At 39.6% G+C, this 19845-nt stretch overlaps 1 protein-coding gene across 1 annotated transcript in view; it reads right to left on the bottom strand.

Moving 5' to 3' along the window:
- The window catches only part of LOC131188031 (potassium channel subfamily K member 16-like), a 71297-nt gene that overhangs the window by 42033 nt on the left and 9419 nt on the right, over positions 1-19845 (bottom strand). Inside the window, exons 2-5 of the mRNA XM_058162957.1 lie at positions 17282-17425; positions 9122-9206; positions 8225-8422; positions 6555-6684 (exon numbers count right to left, since the gene is read on the bottom strand). The gene's annotated coding sequence lies outside the window, so the exon portion shown is untranslated. The remainder of the gene's footprint in view (positions 1-6554; positions 6685-8224; positions 8423-9121; positions 9207-17281; positions 17426-19845) is intronic.

The following is a 19845-nucleotide window of genomic DNA, read 5'->3' as shown; positions in this document are numbered from 1 at the left end:
AATAAAAAAAACCTGCTCCAGTTAATGATTAAAAAAAATATTAAAAAATATAATTTTAGGAAGGAGACCATTCCCCTAAACTCACCAGATTAAAATTATTGGAAACCGTATTAAGTCCTGTTGGAGTTTGTGATTCCAAACACTTCTGAGGATCCTTTTTTGGTCTAATAAATCCAAATGATATTTAGAAATTCAGAGGACAGCCCCTATAGCTGAAACTTTTTATTTAGTGTTTTGTTTGTCAGACTTAACTTTGACTGACCTTGTGTCTGATTCAAATAACAGTTTGTCTTTAACGTTTCTTTCCTCTTCTTAAAAGTAAATTGCCAGAGGGATTCCTTCATTAATGTAGGAATATAGGCAGAAGATAGCTGAATAAATTGTGAAGGCTCATGTTTGGGTGTCAGAAGTTCTTCCTTTGAAGATTTCTGTCAGTAGCCTTCAGGCTAAAAACTGAGGAAAGATACTGCTCAGATTTTGAGGACTTTGTAGTCTTAATGTACAGTTGCATGCACAACTTCAAGCAGTCTTGGTCATTTATGTTTCAATGAATCACTAAGCGAGTAGAAGTGCCATAATTTCTACAAGATATAAAGTTAAAAACAACGTATTTCTGAAAATCTAAGCACATTGTTTTAGTGTGGTCATTTATAGATTTTAAAGTGAGAAAATAGTAAGTAAAGCAAATAACAAAATAAGATATAAGAAAATAGGAAATGTGGTTGGTGTAGATGTTTGGATGCTTTCCCATACAGTACTTTGTAATAGATATAATACTTCAGTGTCCAATTTTTTAATAGGCTGCTCTTTATATTCTTGTTTTTCAAATGTTTTCTTACTCTTTGCTGAATTCTTTCACTTCCAAAATATTTTTAGGTTTCCTTAATGTGCAATGAACATTTCAAATCTCCCCACAGATTTCCAATCAAATTCAAGGCTGAAATTGTGAAGGCCATTCAAAAACCATTATCTTTTGGTCCCATAGGTATGTTATGATTGATTTAGAGTTGCGGTTTGGATTCTAGTTTGCTAAAATATCCAATGTCTTTTCAGCTTCATTTTTTCTCATTGTCTGTAAGACATTAGCTTCTAGAATATGTGATGATGATGTTATCCATTCAGTCATGTCCCACTCTTGGTGAGTCTATGGGCCAGGTCCCTCCACATTTTCCGATCTTGCACTACTTAGAATATGTGAATATTTCGTTAAATCCGTTCTCTTTTCTACCCACAAAATATTACCCCAAAGGTGGTCTCTCAGGAGGCAACTGGACTTTCTTGGTTTTTTTTGAAGATGTTTTGCATCTCATCCAAGATCAGGTCTGAAGAAGCTTTTTGGATGAGAAGCTAAACATTTCAAAGAAAAACAAGAAAGTCCAGTTGCCTCTTGAAAAAGCATCCTTAGGACAGACAACCATGACCTCGATGACTGAGAATCTCCATAGACACACAATATTATCTGTATCACAGGCAGCCACTACAACAGTAATGCACAATTGCTTATGCAATAACAATTGAAAAGATGTTCTGTTCTTGAAATGCTTCATCCTTTTTTTCCCTCCAAATTTATCTTCTGGGGTTACAGTCAAATGGTTCCTTTAAAAAAAAAGGGTCCTTTAAAAAAAATGCCTGGGCTTATCAACATTTAATTGTTTTTGGCATACTTTAAAAAACTATTTTGTAAATAAAGTAAGAGTCAGCAAAACCCTAAAAGCAAACAAAGTAATAACCAAAAGCCAACATGGGTTTGTCAAAAACAGATCATGCCAGACTAATTTTATTGCATTCTTTGAAAAAGTGACAAAACTAGTGGACCAGAGAAATGCTGTCAATAAAATTTACTTGGACTTCAGTAAGGCATTTGACAAAGTAGACCAAAACCTCCTACTAGACAAAATAGAAAAATGTGGGTTAGACAGCATCCACCACCAGATAGATTCATAACTGGCTGACCAACTACACTCAATGTGTAGTACTCAATGGAACAGGTTCTACATGGAGGGAGGTATGTAGTGGGGTAACCCAGGGCTCTGTTTTAGGCCCAGTACTCTTCAACATATTCATCAATGACTTGGACGAGGGGATAGATGGGGAACTCATCAAATTTGCAGACGACACCAAGCTAGCAGGAATAGCCAACACTCCAGAAGATAGTCTCAAGATACAGAAGGATCTTGATAGACTTGAACATTGGGTACTATCTAACAAAATGAAATTCAATGGTGAAAAAAGTAAGGTTCTACATTTAGGCAAGAAAAAAATGCACAGGTACAGTATATGTGGTACCTTTCTCAATAGTGGTGACTATGAGGGGGATCTTAGAGTCCTAGTGGACAATAATTTAAATATGAACCAGCAGTGTGCTGAAGCTGCCAAAAAAGCCAACACAGTTCTAGGCTGCATAAACAGAGGGATAGACTCAAGATCACGTGAAGTGTTGGTACCACTTTATAATGCCTTGGTAAGGCCACACTTGGAATACTGCATTCAGTTTTGGTCACCACGATGTAACAAAGATGTGGAGGCTCTAGAAAGTGTGTAGAGAAGAGCAACAAAGATGATTAGGGGACTCAAGGATAAAACATATAAAGAACGGTTGCTGGAACTGGATATGTCTAGTCTTATGAAAAGAAGGACTAGGGGAGACATGACAGCAGTGTTCCAATATCTCAGGGGTTGCCACAAAGAAGAGGGAGTCAAGCTATTCTCCAAAGCACCTGACGGTAGGACAAGAACAATGGGTGGAAGCTAATCAAGGAGAGAAGCAACTTAGAACTAAGGAAAAATTTCCTGACAGAACAATTAATCAGTGGAACAGCTTGCCTCCAGAAGTTGTGAATGCTCCAACACTGAAAGTTTTTAAGAAGAGATTGGATAACCATTTGTCTGAAGTGGTATAGGGTTTCCTGCCTAAGCAGGGGGTTGGACTAGAAAACCTCCAAGGTCCCTTCCAACTCTGTTATTCTAAAACAATTGTAAAGTATGTTTTGCCCCATTTTATGACCTTTTTTTAAATTTGCATTTATATCCCGCCCTTCTCTGAAGACTCAGGGCGGCTTACACTATGTCAAGCAATAGTCTTCATCCATTTGTATATTATATACAAAGTCAACTTATTGCCCCCAACAATCTGGGTCCTCATTTTACCTACCTTATAAAGGATGGAAGGCTGAGTCAACCTTGGGCCTGGTGGGACTTGAACCTGCATTAATTGCAAGCAGCTGCTGTTAATAACAGACTGTTTTAGCAATCTGAGCCACCAGAGGCCCTAGTTGCCACAGTTGTTAAGTGAATTACTGAATTGTTAAATTAGTAACAGGGTTGATAAGTGAATCTTGCTTGTCCATAGACGTAGCTTGTCAGAAGATTACAAAAGGTGGTCACATGACCCCGGGACTTGAATCATTTGACAAATGATTCATAAATATGAACCACTTGCCAAGAATCTCAGTTTTGATCACATGACCATGGAGATGCTCCAATGGTCGTAAGAGTGAAAAATGATCATAAATCACTTTTTTTCAGTGCCCTTTGAACAATACATGAATGAACTGTTGTACATCGAGGACTATCTGTACTGTACTATTGACTTCTGGCCATCTCCAGTGTCAATTACAATTTTCAGCAGGTTGTTTGCAGAAATATATCAGATTGAAAAAGACAAAAGGGTAGCTAATACTGAAAAAATAGTGGGGGGAGAAACCCTGAGATACCATCAATGATTTTTCCAACTCTTGTGCCTGTCCTTGTAAAATCCTGCCTGTCCTTAATTTGACTTCTTGTAACTCCACAAGAAGTCAGATTAAAAGAATCCTTTTTACAGTCTTTTGCTCCTAAAATCTTTCTAATTGACTGGCCAAAGTTTGACAGCAAACTTCCACATCATTCAGTGCAGTTTCCTGCTGATTTTTGACAGGAAACAAAGATATATTATTTTTTTTTGGTCAAAAATAATCCTTTTAGCTCCCCAAAACAAAGAGTACAAAAGTGCTCCCACCTAATTGTGGGAGTCATGACATCGCCTTAGCTTTTTTTAAAAAAAAGACACTCTAGTCACCTAATTTTTGCTGATTCCTGATGTACATTAATTGGAACAGACAAAGCGATGACTTTCTGGTTTGTACTGAGTGCTTTCATTTCTCTGCCCTGCTGCCCACAGCATCTTGAACTTTTTATACTGAAGCACAATTTCAAGCCACATTTAAATGTTCTCTGTGTTAAATTCACAACATTCATTGACTACATGAGTCTTTTTTCTTTTACTCTGTCTTTTCCACCAGAAGTAATGTAGCCTGCTTTGAAGTCTAAGAGGGAATTGTTCCTCCTATTTTGTAAACAGATTCAAAAATAAAAAAGAAACCCCAGCCTACAGATTAACAACCTCCAGCTGTTGCTCGGAAGATTAATACTAGTGCATTCTCTCATACCCTTTACCCCATTTTCTTTCCTTGTTGAAGCAGAACAAATTAGGGGTGGATTTGTGCACTTGTCCATGTGTGCACAGAGTTACAGAAACATTTTAAGCAGCTTATCTGAATTTTGCAAATATTTAAGTCTCAAAACCGCTGCCTTTTGCTCCAAGCGCAAACAGAATAGCTAGCGGTCCTGTAGAATTCCTTTGTACAGGTCACTTGGATTATTTCTACAAGGATATTTGTTTTAGATTTATTTCAGAATGACTCATTCAAAGCTCTTCCCCCTCCATTCCTTTACAGTTATTTCAAACTGGAGTATTTGGCACATATGTAAGTAGGATGAAAATGTTTGTTTTTTGTTTGTAGTGTATTAGGGAAACAATATGAACTGTGGAGTTTTATATTGCTCTTAGAACAGTTTGTAAAAATATTAAGTCCTAATATTTACATTCTTTTTTTTTTTTTGCCCTTTGGAATCAAGAGTCAGATGTGATTTTTTTTAAAAACCACCACCTGATTTGAAATCAGCTTTACAAATTGTCGCAAATGTTGCAGAGCACTGTCAACTGTGTGGATTATCTCTCAACCAGGAAAAATAAGGTTGGAGGAAAGGCAAAATGCATATGAAAGGTGAGGGAACTGGAGAAAATTAATATAAAAGGTGAGGGAAGTAGAGTTATCAATGGCTGTTTCCAATTAAAGGCAAGTAAGGACTACCAAACTCAAGACCTGGGGCCTCTGGTGGCTCAGACTGGTAAGACAGTCTGTTATTAACAGCAGCTGCCTGCAATTACTGCAGGTTCAAGTCCCACCAGGCCCAAGGTTGACTCAGCCTTCCATCCTTTATAAGGTAGGTAAAGTGAGGACCCAAATTGTTGGGGGCAATAAGTTGACTTTGTATATAATATACAAATGGATGAAGACTATTGCTTGACATAGTGTAAGCCGCCCTGAGTCTTCGGAGAAGGGCGGGATATAAATGCAAATTAAAAAAAAAAAAAGACAGGCAGCCTCTGTAAGGAAATCATTTGTTTCTTGCACCCTCAACAAACATGTACGGTACATTCCACCTCAGATTATGTGGCCCTCGCCTAATTTTATTCTCTGCAACAATAAGTTTATGAAATGGAACAGGTGGAGTGAAAGTGACTAGCCCAAGTTTTCAAGATTATAATAGAAATGCAATTTGTATTCTTCTTGCAGACTTCAGATTGACTGTTTTGTGACCAAAATACTGCACTAGATGAATCTTTTATCTAGTATTGTTATTGCACAGCTCCAGTGGTGGGATTTAAATATTTTAACAATAGGTTCTCTGCCCAAATGACCAGCTTGGTGGGCGTGGCTCAGTGGTCATGTGACCATGTGGGTGTGGCCAATTCACAACTCACGTCGTAACATCTTAGCTGTTACAATGTAATAAGAGTTAACCAGAGAGGCAGTTTCTGTAAGCAGGGCAATAAAGATTAGGCTAGAAACAAGAGCCTTCCTTACAGGATTAGCCCTGTAAAGTGGGGAAAAAAACAAAATAAGATTTCTTCCAACAACCGGTTCTCTGAATTGCTTAGAAAGTTAACAACCGGTTCTCCGGAATAGGTGCGAACTGGCTGAATCCCACCACTGCACAGCTCTTCATTTTGTGATACAGAAAGCTACAGTTTCTGTCCTTGTTATCTCTGTGAAGGTAGCAATGAAGCTCTGTAAGGGAGACAGACCCTTTATGATTAGAATGTCTCTGTAATAGCTAACAGCAATCTCCACAATCGGGGTTAGGGTTGCACTATCTAGCAAAATACTAGGAACGAGGAAGACATTGTCTTGTTTGGTTATATAGGAATAGTTCAATCCTGTTGGACCTGAGGAAGTGGACATGGGGCCCTCAATGTTGTCAGTGCAACCACCTGCCAGTTAGATCAGGGGTCTCCAACCTTGGCCACTTTAAGACTTGTGGACGTCAACTCTTCATGACCAAGGTTGGAGACCCCTGAATTAGATCCTTGTCTATCCTGGACAAGGTGAAAACCTCCAGGATGGTGTATAGGATAAATTCTTCACTACATGAGTGAACATTCCTGGGGTCTTTTAAGGAGTTCCCTGGTTTGCCCCCTCCTGAGAAAAGCATCAGTTGATTCCACCTACCTGAACAGTTTTCGGCCAGTTTCCCATCTTCCCCTTTTAGGGAAGGTGGTAGAATAGATGGCTGTTTGGCAACTCCAGAAGCTCCTGGATGAAATGGATTATCTGGAGCCCTTTCAATCAGGATTCAGATCTGGTTATGGGACAGAAAAAGCATTGGTCACACTTGTGGATGATCTCCAACAAGAGCGGGATAGGGGTAGTCCAACCATCCTTGAACTCCTTGGCCTTTCAGCAGCCTTTGATAGCATCGACCATGGTATCCTTTTGGGCTGGCTACAGGTCTGGGGCTGGGTTGTACAGTTTTGTGCGGGTTCAGCGCCTTTCTCCAAGGCCTATCCCAGTCTGCATTGATAGGGAGAGATCCAGCCCACAACTGCTCTTCTGTGGTGTGCCACAGGTCTTGTACTCAGTCCATTCCTTTTTAAGATCTACACGATGCCACTGGGTAAGATCATCCATCACCATGGGTTGAGGTATCATTGGTGTACATATGATACTCAACTTTATGTCTCCATCCCGGTGATTCAAGTCATGCTGTTGCTGCCCTCTCATGGTGCCTGGAGGCTATGGGGCCTGGCTGTGGGACAACAGGTTTCAGCCGAACCCTGGCAAGGCAGAATGGCTTGGAGTTTCAAGATCTGGGACTTTATCTTTAGTTCTGGATGGAACAGCACCAGGGGTGAAATGTAAAATTTGTTACATTTCTATTCTGTGGGCGTGGCTTGGGGGGTGTAATGTGACTGGGTGGGTGTGACCAACTTCTTTTTTTTAACTTTTAAAAGCATTTTTTCTACAACCTCTTCAGCTGAAGAGGTTGTAAAAAAATGCTTTTAAAAGCCTCTGATGATCAGGCAACTCAGCTGGGATCGCCAGAGGAGCCTTTTAAAAGCATTTTTTCTACAACCTCTTTGGCCAAAGAGGTTGTAGAAAAAATGCTTTTAAAGGGTTATGACGATCCCAGCTGAATTGCCTGATCACCAGAACCCTTTAAAAGCATTTTTTTACAACCTCTTCGGCCGATGAGGTTCTGGAAAAAATGCTTTTAAAAGGCTTCTCTGGTGATCCCAGCTGAGCGGTGCAATCATCAGAGGCATTTTTTTTACTTTTAAAAGCATTTTTTCGGCCGAAGAAAAAATGCCTTTAAAAGTAAAAAAAAAACCTCCGATGATCGCGCAGGGATTTTTGCTACCGGTTCTCTGAACCACCCACCGCCATCACTACCAGATCGGGCGATCTGATCCGAACCGGGAGCATTTCACCACTGAATAGCACTATCCCATACAGATCTGGTCTGTAACTTGGGGATTCTCCTGATTTCATGGCTTCTGGCAGTTGCAGCTAGGAGAGCCTTTGCACAACTTAGGGTTGAGCCCCAGTTGTAGCCTTTCCTGGATTAGTAGTCCCTGTACTCAGTTATTTAAGCCTTAGTCATCTCACTCTTGAACTATTGCAATGCACTCTACTTGGGGCTACCCTTGAAGAGCATTTGGAGGCTTCAACAGATGCAGAGTGCAGTGATATGGGCAGTTTTGGGGGGCCCCTAGAGTGACCCATGTTACGCCACTGTTCCACGAGCTACCGGTTTGCTTCTGGGTGCAATTCAAAGTGTTGTTTATTACACATAAAGCCCTGCATGGCATGGATCCAGGTTACTTGATGAACCATCTCACCCTGATGAGGCCAGTCCCACTTGTGCTGGCAGATTAGATATGCTGCTGGTCCCATCAGTCAAGGAATTCCAGAAAAAGAGCCTTCTCTGACATGCCCCCAGTTCATTGGAACATCTTGTCACCTGAGGTGAGATTGGCTCCCAGCCTCCTGACCTTCCACCAGGGCTTGAAGACCTGGCTCTACCAGTTGGCTTGGGGCTGCAATGGGGGAGACTGGAAGTGGTTGATCAAGTAATAATGAGTCCCTCTCCCCTCTGTACATTCTGTTCCCTCCCTCTCCATCTTTTAGTCTTAGTTATAAGCTTATTTTCACTGTGATTTTATTGTGATTTCATACATTGATATATACACAAAATACACAATAATTGTTAACTTTTGCACTATTGTGCTGATTCAGGTATTCCAGACTTGTCCAAAATAAATTCCCTCACAAGATCACTAAAGGCAAGATAGTTTAGATTGTATGAGATTTGATAATCATGTGAGACTATAACTGTTTTTCAATTGTTATTTTAATTTATTTAGGGTGGGTAGATCTTCTTTTGGAAGACAATAATGCCTAGAAACTATGAATGCCATATTGTTGATGCCAGTCATAACACACTGAGACACTAAGACTTGTCACGTTTCATAGCACAAATTTCAAAAATTTACAGATTCCAAGTATAATATACAAATAAAAAAATACAGATGCATAAAAATACATATAAAGTTTTAAAATGACTTTAGAAATAGACATGAATTGCTGTAAAATCAACATGGAACTAAAAATAGGTAGGGAAACTAAATACCATCAAAGTTGGTAGATTCTTCAGTCCCTGCAAAATACTGAGAGAAAAAGGTTTGCTAAATCAGAGTGAGATTCCATATAATACATATTATGTTTCCAATAGTTACCAGCTAAGTATTTCTGATATTGGAAGCAGGTTATATGTCACAAATCCTTCAGGCTATTTGTTCTATTCCAAAGGTCAATACTATTCTGAAATGACAAACAACTTTTTAAAATGTAAGGATTGCAAATAAAAGGGGGTGAAACAACCACTTTTTAAAGAAAATAGAAGGATCATTAATAGAAAGGAGATAAAACATTTTTTGTAGTCTTGGCTTTGAGTCTGCCTTTGATGGACTCTGATCTTTTTCTTGTTTAATGTTTAACAAGCTAATATCCCATAGTTAAGTATGGGCTTAAATAATGGTAAAACAGGATGGTCAGACTTTTATTGATACAAAGAATGTATGATTTTTGGAACAACAAGAAAATGTATTTTGCAGGTAGAATATTCATAGCTATGATAATGTTGATAGTTAAAATAGTAAGTTGGTTCACTGTAGTCAATATTTATTTTCCTAGGATTCCATCCTGCTCCAGTCTAAAGACTGTGATTAGCTTACAATTCCCATATACAGGAAGTCCTCAAATTATTATTGTAATTAAGCCAGGAATTATGGTCCAAAAGTCATTGTGGTCATTAAACATGTCACGTGATGCACCCAACGTTACAACCTTTTTGGTGGTAGTTGTTAAGCGAATGTCACTGTTGTTAAGCAAACCCACTTAACCAATGGGTATTTTTTGCCAGAAAATGTTAGTAAACGCCAGAAACCAGCAAAAAAGGGCAAAGTTGAAGTCATGTGACTTCAACTGCCAGGAGTCCAAAATGTGATCATGTGACTGTGGGGTGGTGATGGCTACTATAGCTTTTGGGGAGTTCATTGCAACTTTGTTTGCTAAGCAATCAGTCGTAAACCAAAGACTAGTCGTAAACCAAAGACTATATATATATCTGTCTCTGGCTATTCGGGTTTTCTCCTGCGTAAAATTGGAAGAGATGGCTTCGAGATAGAAGGACGTCTACGCAGCATGAGCAAACGAGATGATACCTCCCGCCTACCAGCCATTTGGAAACCCCCTTATTGACAAACAAGTCCCTAACATAAGGAATGACACCAGACCCACACAGGATGTCACCACCACACATCCACCCAGAAAGCAGACCCAAACCCACACTGATCATGAAGCACGACCAAGGACCAGAAGCCAGACCGCAGCTGCAACATTAGCCATTAGACAAAATTGAGTTAGAAAATCAAGGAGTATATGAAATCCCATGCACCGCCTGCCCCACCACATACATTGGACAAACCAACAGAAGAATAAGTGCACGCATCGAAGAACACAAGAACTCAGTCAAAAAAGAGGAACCAACTTCTTCCCTGGTCCAACACCTTAAAGCCACAGGACACGATATTGACTTTAAAAAACTGAACACTTTAACAACAGAATAATCAGAGAAGCCATCGAGATAGAAAAATGCCCACACAGCATGAACAAACGAGATGATACCTCCCGCCTACCAGCCATTTGGAAACCCGCCCTTATTGACAAACGAGTCCCTAACACAAGGAATGACACCAGACCCACACTCACGAGGTCCACACAGGATGTCACCACCACACATCCACCCAGAAAGCAGACCCAAACCCACACTGATCATGAAGCATGACCAAGGACCAGAAGCCAGACCGTAGCTGCAACATTAGCCATTTCAAACCCCTCCAATCCATACATGCAGCACACACCCACTATGAAGATGTAGCACGAATACGAAGCCAAACAACAGCAATGCAGCTCACCAGCTCAAATCCCACTGCAACTCAGACTAATCTGAGCACAACCAAGCCCCCACCCAAACAGGACACACCCCCAGCCAATCAGAGCACAAAAAAACCATCCAATCAGAGCACAGCCAAGCTCCACCCAATCAGTTCAAACTCCCACTAGCTGTTAAAAAGGAAGAAACAGCTGCAATCACACATTGCTCCCAGAAGCACGAAGCTGAAGCCTGAAGATGACGAATGAGACTTCGTCGAAACGTCGCCAAGACACTTCCAATTTTACGCGGGAGAAAACCCGAATAACCAAAGACCTACATACACACACACACACACACACACACACAATTTTCAATCATTTCCCCAGGGGATTAAACATGGAATGATAGAACTATCTTCATTTCTTTATATTACTCTAACTCTTGATTTTAAAAAGCTTCCAAGATTCCTGTGTTTTGTTATCCTACCAAGCTTGTTTGGCCAGATATGATAAAAGATAAAAGATTATGTGTACGCAGCAAATCTCTACAGCAAATAATGTTGAGTTCTTTTACAGGATATCACCTCCCTGTTATGCCATATACTCATCACAGACTTCCATGATTCACTGATGTCATTTAATTTCTGTAGATTAACAGATCATTTACAGGAAAGCCATAAAATAATTGAAAGTGCAATTAAAAATAATTAAAAAAACAAATCTGGCAGTTTTGTTTTTAAGGATGCATAATAGAGCACCATTGTTTGTAAAAGATAAGTAAAAGAAAAATAAACCTGTCTGGTGTTAAAAAGATCATAGTATGAACAGGTGTAGAGAGTAAGGAAGAGGGCCATCAAGATTTGCAACAGGTTCTATAATTACACCCAATTTCAGTCAAAGTAATTTTAGCCTTCCTGTGGCATTGATTTCTTGGCCAGGTGTACCCTGTGAGGGCAGAGAATATGAGATGAACTTTTCTGATATGAAGTAAAGTCTTGTCCTTGAAGTAGGTTACTCATCAATTACCATGTAGGAGATGACCAAGTAGAGCCCGAGAGAGAGATCACACATGTCATCAGTCTCAAGTCCCTTCATGCCCACAAATCCAGCCCACCTTGAATTCTGTTGACTCTTATCTACCGCTAATTTGCTTTGATTGTTAGCAACACAGATTCTTTTGGAGAACTGAAGCTTGCAATAAACCCGTATATTTATTTGAACTACCTGAACTCCTGATGGCTTGCGTTTCACACCTTAATTCTCATGTAGAAAGACAACTGGGGTCAGTTGACAAGAATGTCTGCAAAGGGACTCCAAAGGTGCTGAGAAGCAGAGTGGAAAGTTGGTCATCATCAGTATGGGCAAATCTGAAAACTGGCTATATTAACTATGTACAATCTATAAATATTTCCATCCATGGAATCTTGGTAGGTAATGTATACACATACCACTGTAGTACTTTAAAGAATGTAGAGATTTTGCAATCAATTATTTGTTTAATTTAGATTGTTTATTTATTTATCAAATGGATGTGGCCACCCAGCTCACAAAAGATGACTCTCTGGGCGGTGTACAGCAAAAGAAGTATTAAAAACAATAAACATGTCAAAGACAGTCATATTTTTAAAAAAGCCATACACAAGAGATTCAATCAGCAATGGAGCCATCTCAAGATGTTTGCACCAATCCCAACAGATTTTAGACGGTACACAGCAGTAAACTAAACTAAAAATACATAACCCTAAGAGCAAAAATTAAATGTATCAGATGAGCGACTTTACTCAAGACCCCAGGGCCAAAGCCTTGCTAGAATGAGGGGAACCCTTGATAAAATGCTCAAGAGGCTGCCACAGAGAAAGTTCGTCATCCAATGTAAAACATCTAGAACTTCACCATGCTGGACAGGCCCTCAGTTGGCCGCTCTTTAGATGACCAAATGAGATGATACTTTCTGATTCAGATAAGGCAGAGCATTTCAGGAAAGCTTAATTCATTATGTGCCATCAAGTTATAGCCCCTTTTTACGACATAGAAAGCAAGTTGAGGGGGGGACGACTTCTGATTGTATCCTTCCATCAATGCTCACAATATTACCCTGACTATCTTATTCTTCAACATGGAATAACTCCATCTCTGAGGTTGGCAATAATAAAAAAAGTCATGCTTTAACTTGTCCAAGATAGCAAAGTTCAAGCCAGCTCCTTGCTTCTAGCCTTGCCATTAGAGGAGGTCAAGGCAGAGGACAGAGTCTTGGCAGAGTTAGGTGAAGCAAATGTGAACTGAAACAACCTTGGGTTGCAGCTGTGCAGCCTGAATCTGGTGAATGTGTGTGTTGCTAAACTATGAGAAATGCTTTGTAACAGTTCCTTTGCTCCTTTTAGATGTGCAATTCCTTGGTGGGCTAAAGAATTATAAGAAATATTTGGTGTAAAGTATTTGGTATGCTATGTATCTACAAGTAGCAGACAGTTTGGGAGATTATTGTTTCAGGACTCATTCCACCATGTCCTGTAACTCACAGATGGGCCCTGAGCTTCATCTTCTCTTAGGCTAAACTAACAGCAGTTTGTTGGGCGGAATGGAAAGCGTGACAAATGAGATCTTAGCACTTTAAGTTGTAATTTCTTCAACTCCTATAACAAGCCACAATTAGCTGGTTGCATACTATTTATTTATTTGATTTATATAGCCACTCATCTCGTATATGGAACTCTAGGCAGTTTACAATTTTTAAGGCACAGGAGGATGTGGAATGCAAACAGCAGAGGCTCTAACATTAAAATTTACCAAATAAATCGTTTGGTATTATGGAAAGAGTAAATTTTTTTAAATGGTTGTTCGTGATTGAACTATTGATCATAAATTCCCAAGGACACTTAACTAACATTCCGCAGATTAAACTAATCCATCCAGCTGTTCTAACTGTGCCTCCCTAGACTGAGAGAAAGAAAGGGAGATATTAACTGGTGAAATCTGCTTCCCAGGCTTTTAGAAGAGGAATTTTGGCACATGGTTTGGCAGGCTTGAGAAACATCTGGGGCACTTGGTCAGAGCTGAGCCTCATGAGATGGATGATACTGAGCTCTCTATGAACCGAAATATGACCTTAGCTTTGACATCATCAGAATCAGTTGTTTGGACTACTAGCAAACAACCTGGAAGCTATCCTATAAAGCATTCCCAATGAATGTTGACATTGGTATCTATGGGGCTGAAGCCACAGGAAGAATTTTTGGACTTGGAACCGTTGGGGATATTTCGCATCCAGGTATGCAGACAGATTTTTTTACCCAGTTGTTCAGTCTTTGAACAATTACATAGTGGCAAAAGTATTGGCAAATTGTAGGCTATTATTTTTAAGTAGGATAACATGAAAAAATGAAATACGTTTTACATCCAGGCTAAGAAGAGATTGGATAGCCACTCATCTGAAATGTTTTAGGGTCTCCTGCTTAAGCAGGGGATTGGACTAGAAGACCCCTAAGGTCACTTTCAACTCTATTATTCTGTAGTCTCTATCTATATTTATGTTTATGTTTTAACCATTCAGCAAAGATCCCTTGCCCCCTCAGACAACCATTTCTTGGTCTGTACCTCTTGCTGGTAATTAGCACATCATTTATTATATTTTAACCAGATCTCTCTAAGGAACTCAGACAAACATTTTATCTTAACAACAGTCTGTGAAACAGGTTAGGCTGAAAACAAAGACACCACTGAGGCTGAAAGTGATATAAACCCGTCTGACAGCAGCTACTTATAGTATTTAATTCTTCCATCCTCTTGTATAACAGAAAGAACACCTCACTGCAAGAGTTGGCATTACATACATACATACAGTACATACCTATTTGTTTACTCATAGTTTACTAAATGTAGCACAATTAGCTAGTAATCTGAATTAACACGTTATGCTATGACTACCTATTTTCATATAAGACTAAATCAGTGTCTTGTTTACATGCCAAATAAGAGAAAACTACTCAAACCACACTATGACTAAATGAAATGTGAAAACTCAGTCTTCCAGCAGAGATTTGAACTTAGATGTATTATCTCTTTCTAATCTTCTACATCCATCTATTTCTGCATCGCAGTCAAAAGGTTATGTCAAATGACAAATGCATGAAATCGTGGAGTTAATAAATGTGATTTTACAGCATATTAGAAGAGCTCAAAATGAAAGCAAAAAGTGAAAAATCTATTATTAAATATTAGGTTAAAGGCAGTGCTGACCTATGTGTTTAAATGATTACACAACAGACAACAAAATGAAAAGAGATAACTTTGTTTTCTTTAGCTTGAGAATACACAAAATATGATAATGTATTGCCAAAGTAAAGAGGAAATTACTTCCCTCCAGATTAGTGACAATTTAAACAAGTTCATGAAGAATAAAAAAAATTCAAGGCAGAATGATACCATCCGAATGATGAAATGAGCATTACAACATTTATTATAATGCGAACTTCAACCCTTACGTACATGTGTGGAACACTGTGAGGCCATACAAAAGACCAGATCTCACATTGCGAAACTTGTTTCTTTAATTTTCTCCATCACCATCCCACCTCCTGTTTTTCATACCATGACATCAAAAAACAAAAACAAAACTGAAATATAAGGCATACATGGAAAAGGAAACCCAACACATAGCTGCTACTTTTGATAGCAGCCATACTGCTATCTTTTTTTAAAAAAAAAATGGGAATGAATATAAAAACCTTAATTTATTTGTTTAGTCATATAGGCTACAAAGTCTTAATCCAGATTCCCAGCATTGTTCACTTCCCAGAGCAATACTTGTAAATTGACCTGGAAGGAAGGAAGGAAGGCAAGAAAAAATTTATTGTGAGCAATCACTATACGAACAATCTCCCCTGTGCTGACTTTTGGAAATTTTAAAAACCAACCTTAAAAGCCTGGAATATTTGTTTTGATTGCCAGAAAACACTAAATCAGATTAACATGCTGGGCACTTGAATGAATGAATGAATGAGAGTGGGCATTTTGTCTGAAGTATGGCAGGAAGGGTGAAAAGGAAGTAGTTATTTGGCTTTGATCCAAATACACCATTGCAGGAAGAATGAAAGGATAAGAATTCAATGCTCATTTCACAGTACATGAAATACAGCAGCCTGTTATAACTGCTTCCCTACTCCTCAGCCACAACACTTTTGCACTTTAAAATAAACCACATGATCCTGAAATAAAATATAAATAAATAAATAAATAAACATTTTAATGCTATTATCTGTACCTCCCTGTAATACAGTATGACTGTAACTTTGTTGCTTGTATCCTTATGATTTATATTGCTATTCTATTCTATTCTATTCTATTCTATTCTATTCTATTCTATTCTACTCTACTCTACAATGTCCTCTTTTAATGATAATTGCTTATGAGCCATCAACACCATGTTGAGTTTTAGTAACCACATAAACTTTCTCCAGGGTGATCTGTTCCCAATGGGATCATTCAGGTATTGTTCACTGGTGTAACTGAGTCCAGGCATCTAACTGCTGGTCCTCCTAGATCTTTGCATAATGTGCTAGAACTTTGCATAACGTGTCCAAAATACGATAATTTGAACCTGGTTGTTTGTGCCTTCAGTGTATCAAGCGCTGGGGAAATCAGGAGATTCAGGCAGTTCAAATGAGTATAAAATATTTATTGCAAGCTTAAGTTCTCTACAAAAATCTGAACTACTAACTATCAAGGGAGATAAAGGGGAATAAGAAGGCATTCAAGGTGGGCTGGATTTAGATCTCTTGTAGGCACGGAGGGACTTGTGACTTGTGATGCTTGAGCATCACCTGCAAGTGAAAACTTTGGGTTGATTCGGTCTATCATCCATTCATTTGATTTCTTGGCTATCCAGGCTGTCCTCAAGAGTCATCTCCGGCACCAAAGTCTAAAACCAATATTCTTTCCACTCTGCTTCTTTTAAGTCCATTTTTCTCTATGGATGGCACAGGAAAAACTATTTTCTGCATGATTCTGATTTTTGTAGATAAAGATGCATCATGGGGGAAATATGTAAGTTAAATAAACATTAGCAAAAAGCTTGTGAAATCAAAACCAAAAATGTTACCATTTAGGGCAGAACTGACAGAAATGAAAAAAAAGAAAAAGAAACTCACTCTATTAAGCTTTCCCTCAGGTTATAACCAGGGGTGGGGCTTCAAAAATTTTAGCAAAGGGTTCTCTGCCCGGTTGCTGGGTGGGCGTGGCCATGGTGGGCGTGGCCTAGTCAGCCTCCTGCACCACAGCAGGGGGACATTTTTGCCCTCCTTGGGCTCTGGAGGCTTTCCTCGAGCCTCTAGGAGGGCAAAAATGACCTCCCCAGGCTCGGGAGGTCCTCTAGAGGCCGGAAATGGACCCGTTTCAGGCTTTCCCAAACTTTCGGTAGGCCCGTTTCCCCCCCCCACGAGCCACCCCACATGCCCTGTACTTACCTGCATCCAAACGGGCTGCGTGGGGACTTCTGGGAAGGGTGGGGTGGGCGGGGCCAGACGGGAGTGAGATTTGAGGGTTCTCCAAACTACACAGAATCTTAGCTAGAGGTTCTCCCAAACCCCTGCGAACCCCCAGCAGCCCATCTGGTTATAACGAGAAAACATGATGGTGATTTCAAGTATGGTGGTAAAACAACTTTAGCATATATTTCCTTCTAATACAAGGACTGAAAGACATTATAGAACCCTGCAGAACTTTCCAAGAGCTTCTTCTCTTCCACTGATAACTCAGGGGTGAAATGCTCCTGGTTCAGACCAGATCCCGCGATCCGGTAGCAATAGGAGCAGGGAGTTTGGAGAACCGGTAGCAAAAATCCCTGCCCCCCCCCACCCCCGACTGCCCAGCCTTGCTGTTCCTCTTCTCTGTCTGTGGTGATATAGCTGCAAACGGCCTTAAATGACTGCCGCGGCACTTCAAAGGGCCACACTACAGCTGATCAGCGCTGTAGACAGCTAATAGACCGGTGCCTCTATTTTTAAAGGTAGATCTGTGCCTGCCAAAAAAAGGCACTTGGTAGACTGGGGCCTCTCAGTAAAAGGCAATTGGTAGACCGGGGCCTCTATTTTTAAAGAAGGTAGACCGGTACCTCCCAAGTTTTGTATACTTTATTATTTTTATTATTTATTATTATTGACCATGCCCATTCAGTCACCTGACCACCAAGCCACACCCACCAATTAAGCCACGCCCACAGAACCAGTAGGGAAAATTTTTAGATTTCACCCCTGTGATAACTTTATAGGACTAGAGAATCCCCTCACTTGTTTATGTGCAAATTGTAGCTTTCCTTAAGATGTATGTCTTCTCTATGAAATCACATTGGGTAGGCCTGCCCTGGTATTCCATTTTATTTTGTTTTCTTGTAGCAAACTCTAATTATATGGAAGTGCTTCTGCAATTCCAGCTCTCCAAAAAGCCACCCAATTCTTTATGTCCTTTTTCAGAGGAACATACAAAAAAACACATTCTGTCTGAGGAGGATATTATTTGGTCTCTACCTTGCTTTTTTAAGTAAAACATGCATGCTACTTGTTGTTGCTCTGTAAGATTTCATTGTCTTAAAGATCCATAATTGTCACATAATCAGGATAGAAGAACATTGTGCATCCAAACATTTCTGTATTCATAGAATAGAATAGAATAGAATGGAATAGAATAGAATAGAATAGAATAGAATAGAATAGAATAGAATAGAATAGAATAGAATAGAATAGAATAGCAGACTTGGAACGGACTTTGGAGGTCTTCTAGTCCAACCCCCTGCTTAGGCAGGAAACCCTACACCACTTTAGACAAATGGTTATCCAATCTCTTCTTAAAAACTTCCAGTGTTGAAGTATTTACAGCTTCTGGAAGCAAGTTGTTCCACTAATTAATTGTTCTAACTGTCAGGAAATTTCTCCTTAGTTCTAAGTTGATTGCTTCTCTCCTTGATTATTTCCACCCATTGCTTCTTGTCCTACCCTCAGGTGCTCTGGAGGATAGTTTGACTCCCTCTTCTTTGTGGCAACCCCTGAGATATTGGAACACTGCTATCATGTCTCCCCTAGTCCTTCTTTTCATCAGACTAGATATACCCAGTTCCAGCAACCATTCTTCACATGTTTTAGCCTTCAGTCCCCTAATCATTGTTGTTGCTCTTCTCTGCACTCTTTCTAGAGTCTCCTCATCTTTTTTACATCATGGCGACCAAAACTGGATGCAGTATTCCAAGTGTGGCCTTATAAAGTGGTATTAACACTTCACATGATCTTGATTCTATCCCTCTGTTTATGCAGCCTAGAACCGTGCTGCACATGCCTGGCTAATATTTAAATGGTTGTCCACTAGAACTCCAAGATCCCTCTCATAGTTACTACTATTGAGCAAGGTACCACATATACTGTATCTATGCATTTTGTTTTTCTCGGCTAAATGTAGAACCTTACTGTTTTCACCATTGAATTTCATTTTGTTAGATAGCACCAGGGGTGAAATGCTACCGGTTCGCTCTGGTTTGGATGAACCGGTAGTGATAAAAACTATCTGCATGCACAGTATGTGCCAAAAGAAGGCTTGGGAAGGAATCAGCTGTGCTATGAGGGGAAGATCAGCTGTGCAGCACAGTTTAGCATCACAAAGCTAAACCGCACGGCACAGATGATCGTTGGATCGTAGCTTTTTTTAACTACCAGTTCAACTGAACCAGTAGATTTTTAAATGTGTAGCGCATTTGATGTGCACTGCACATGCACATGCAGCATGCATTTGATGCGCACTGCACATGCAGCGTGCTTATTTTATTGAAAAAGTTTTACAAAATTTGAACAAATATCTCCTTCCCCTCCCCTCCCTCAAACTCCCCTTCCCCTTTTCCCCACCCCCAGACTTCCCAGAGCAAAATACAGGGTATAACAAACATCTAACAATCATAAGCTAAACATATGCTAACTATCCATAAACTCTCATCCTCCCCTAGGACCTTAACTCTCCTTTTACATACAGAGAAATATAAATATAATTC

The sequence above is a fragment of the Ahaetulla prasina genome, chromosome 1 (assembly GCF_028640845.1).
Source record: "Ahaetulla prasina isolate Xishuangbanna chromosome 1, ASM2864084v1, whole genome shotgun sequence".
NCBI lineage: Eukaryota > Metazoa > Chordata > Lepidosauria > Squamata > Colubridae > Ahaetulla > Ahaetulla prasina.
The sequence above is the reverse complement of the archived record's forward strand: the minus strand, read 5'-3'. Positions and strand labels throughout refer to the sequence as shown.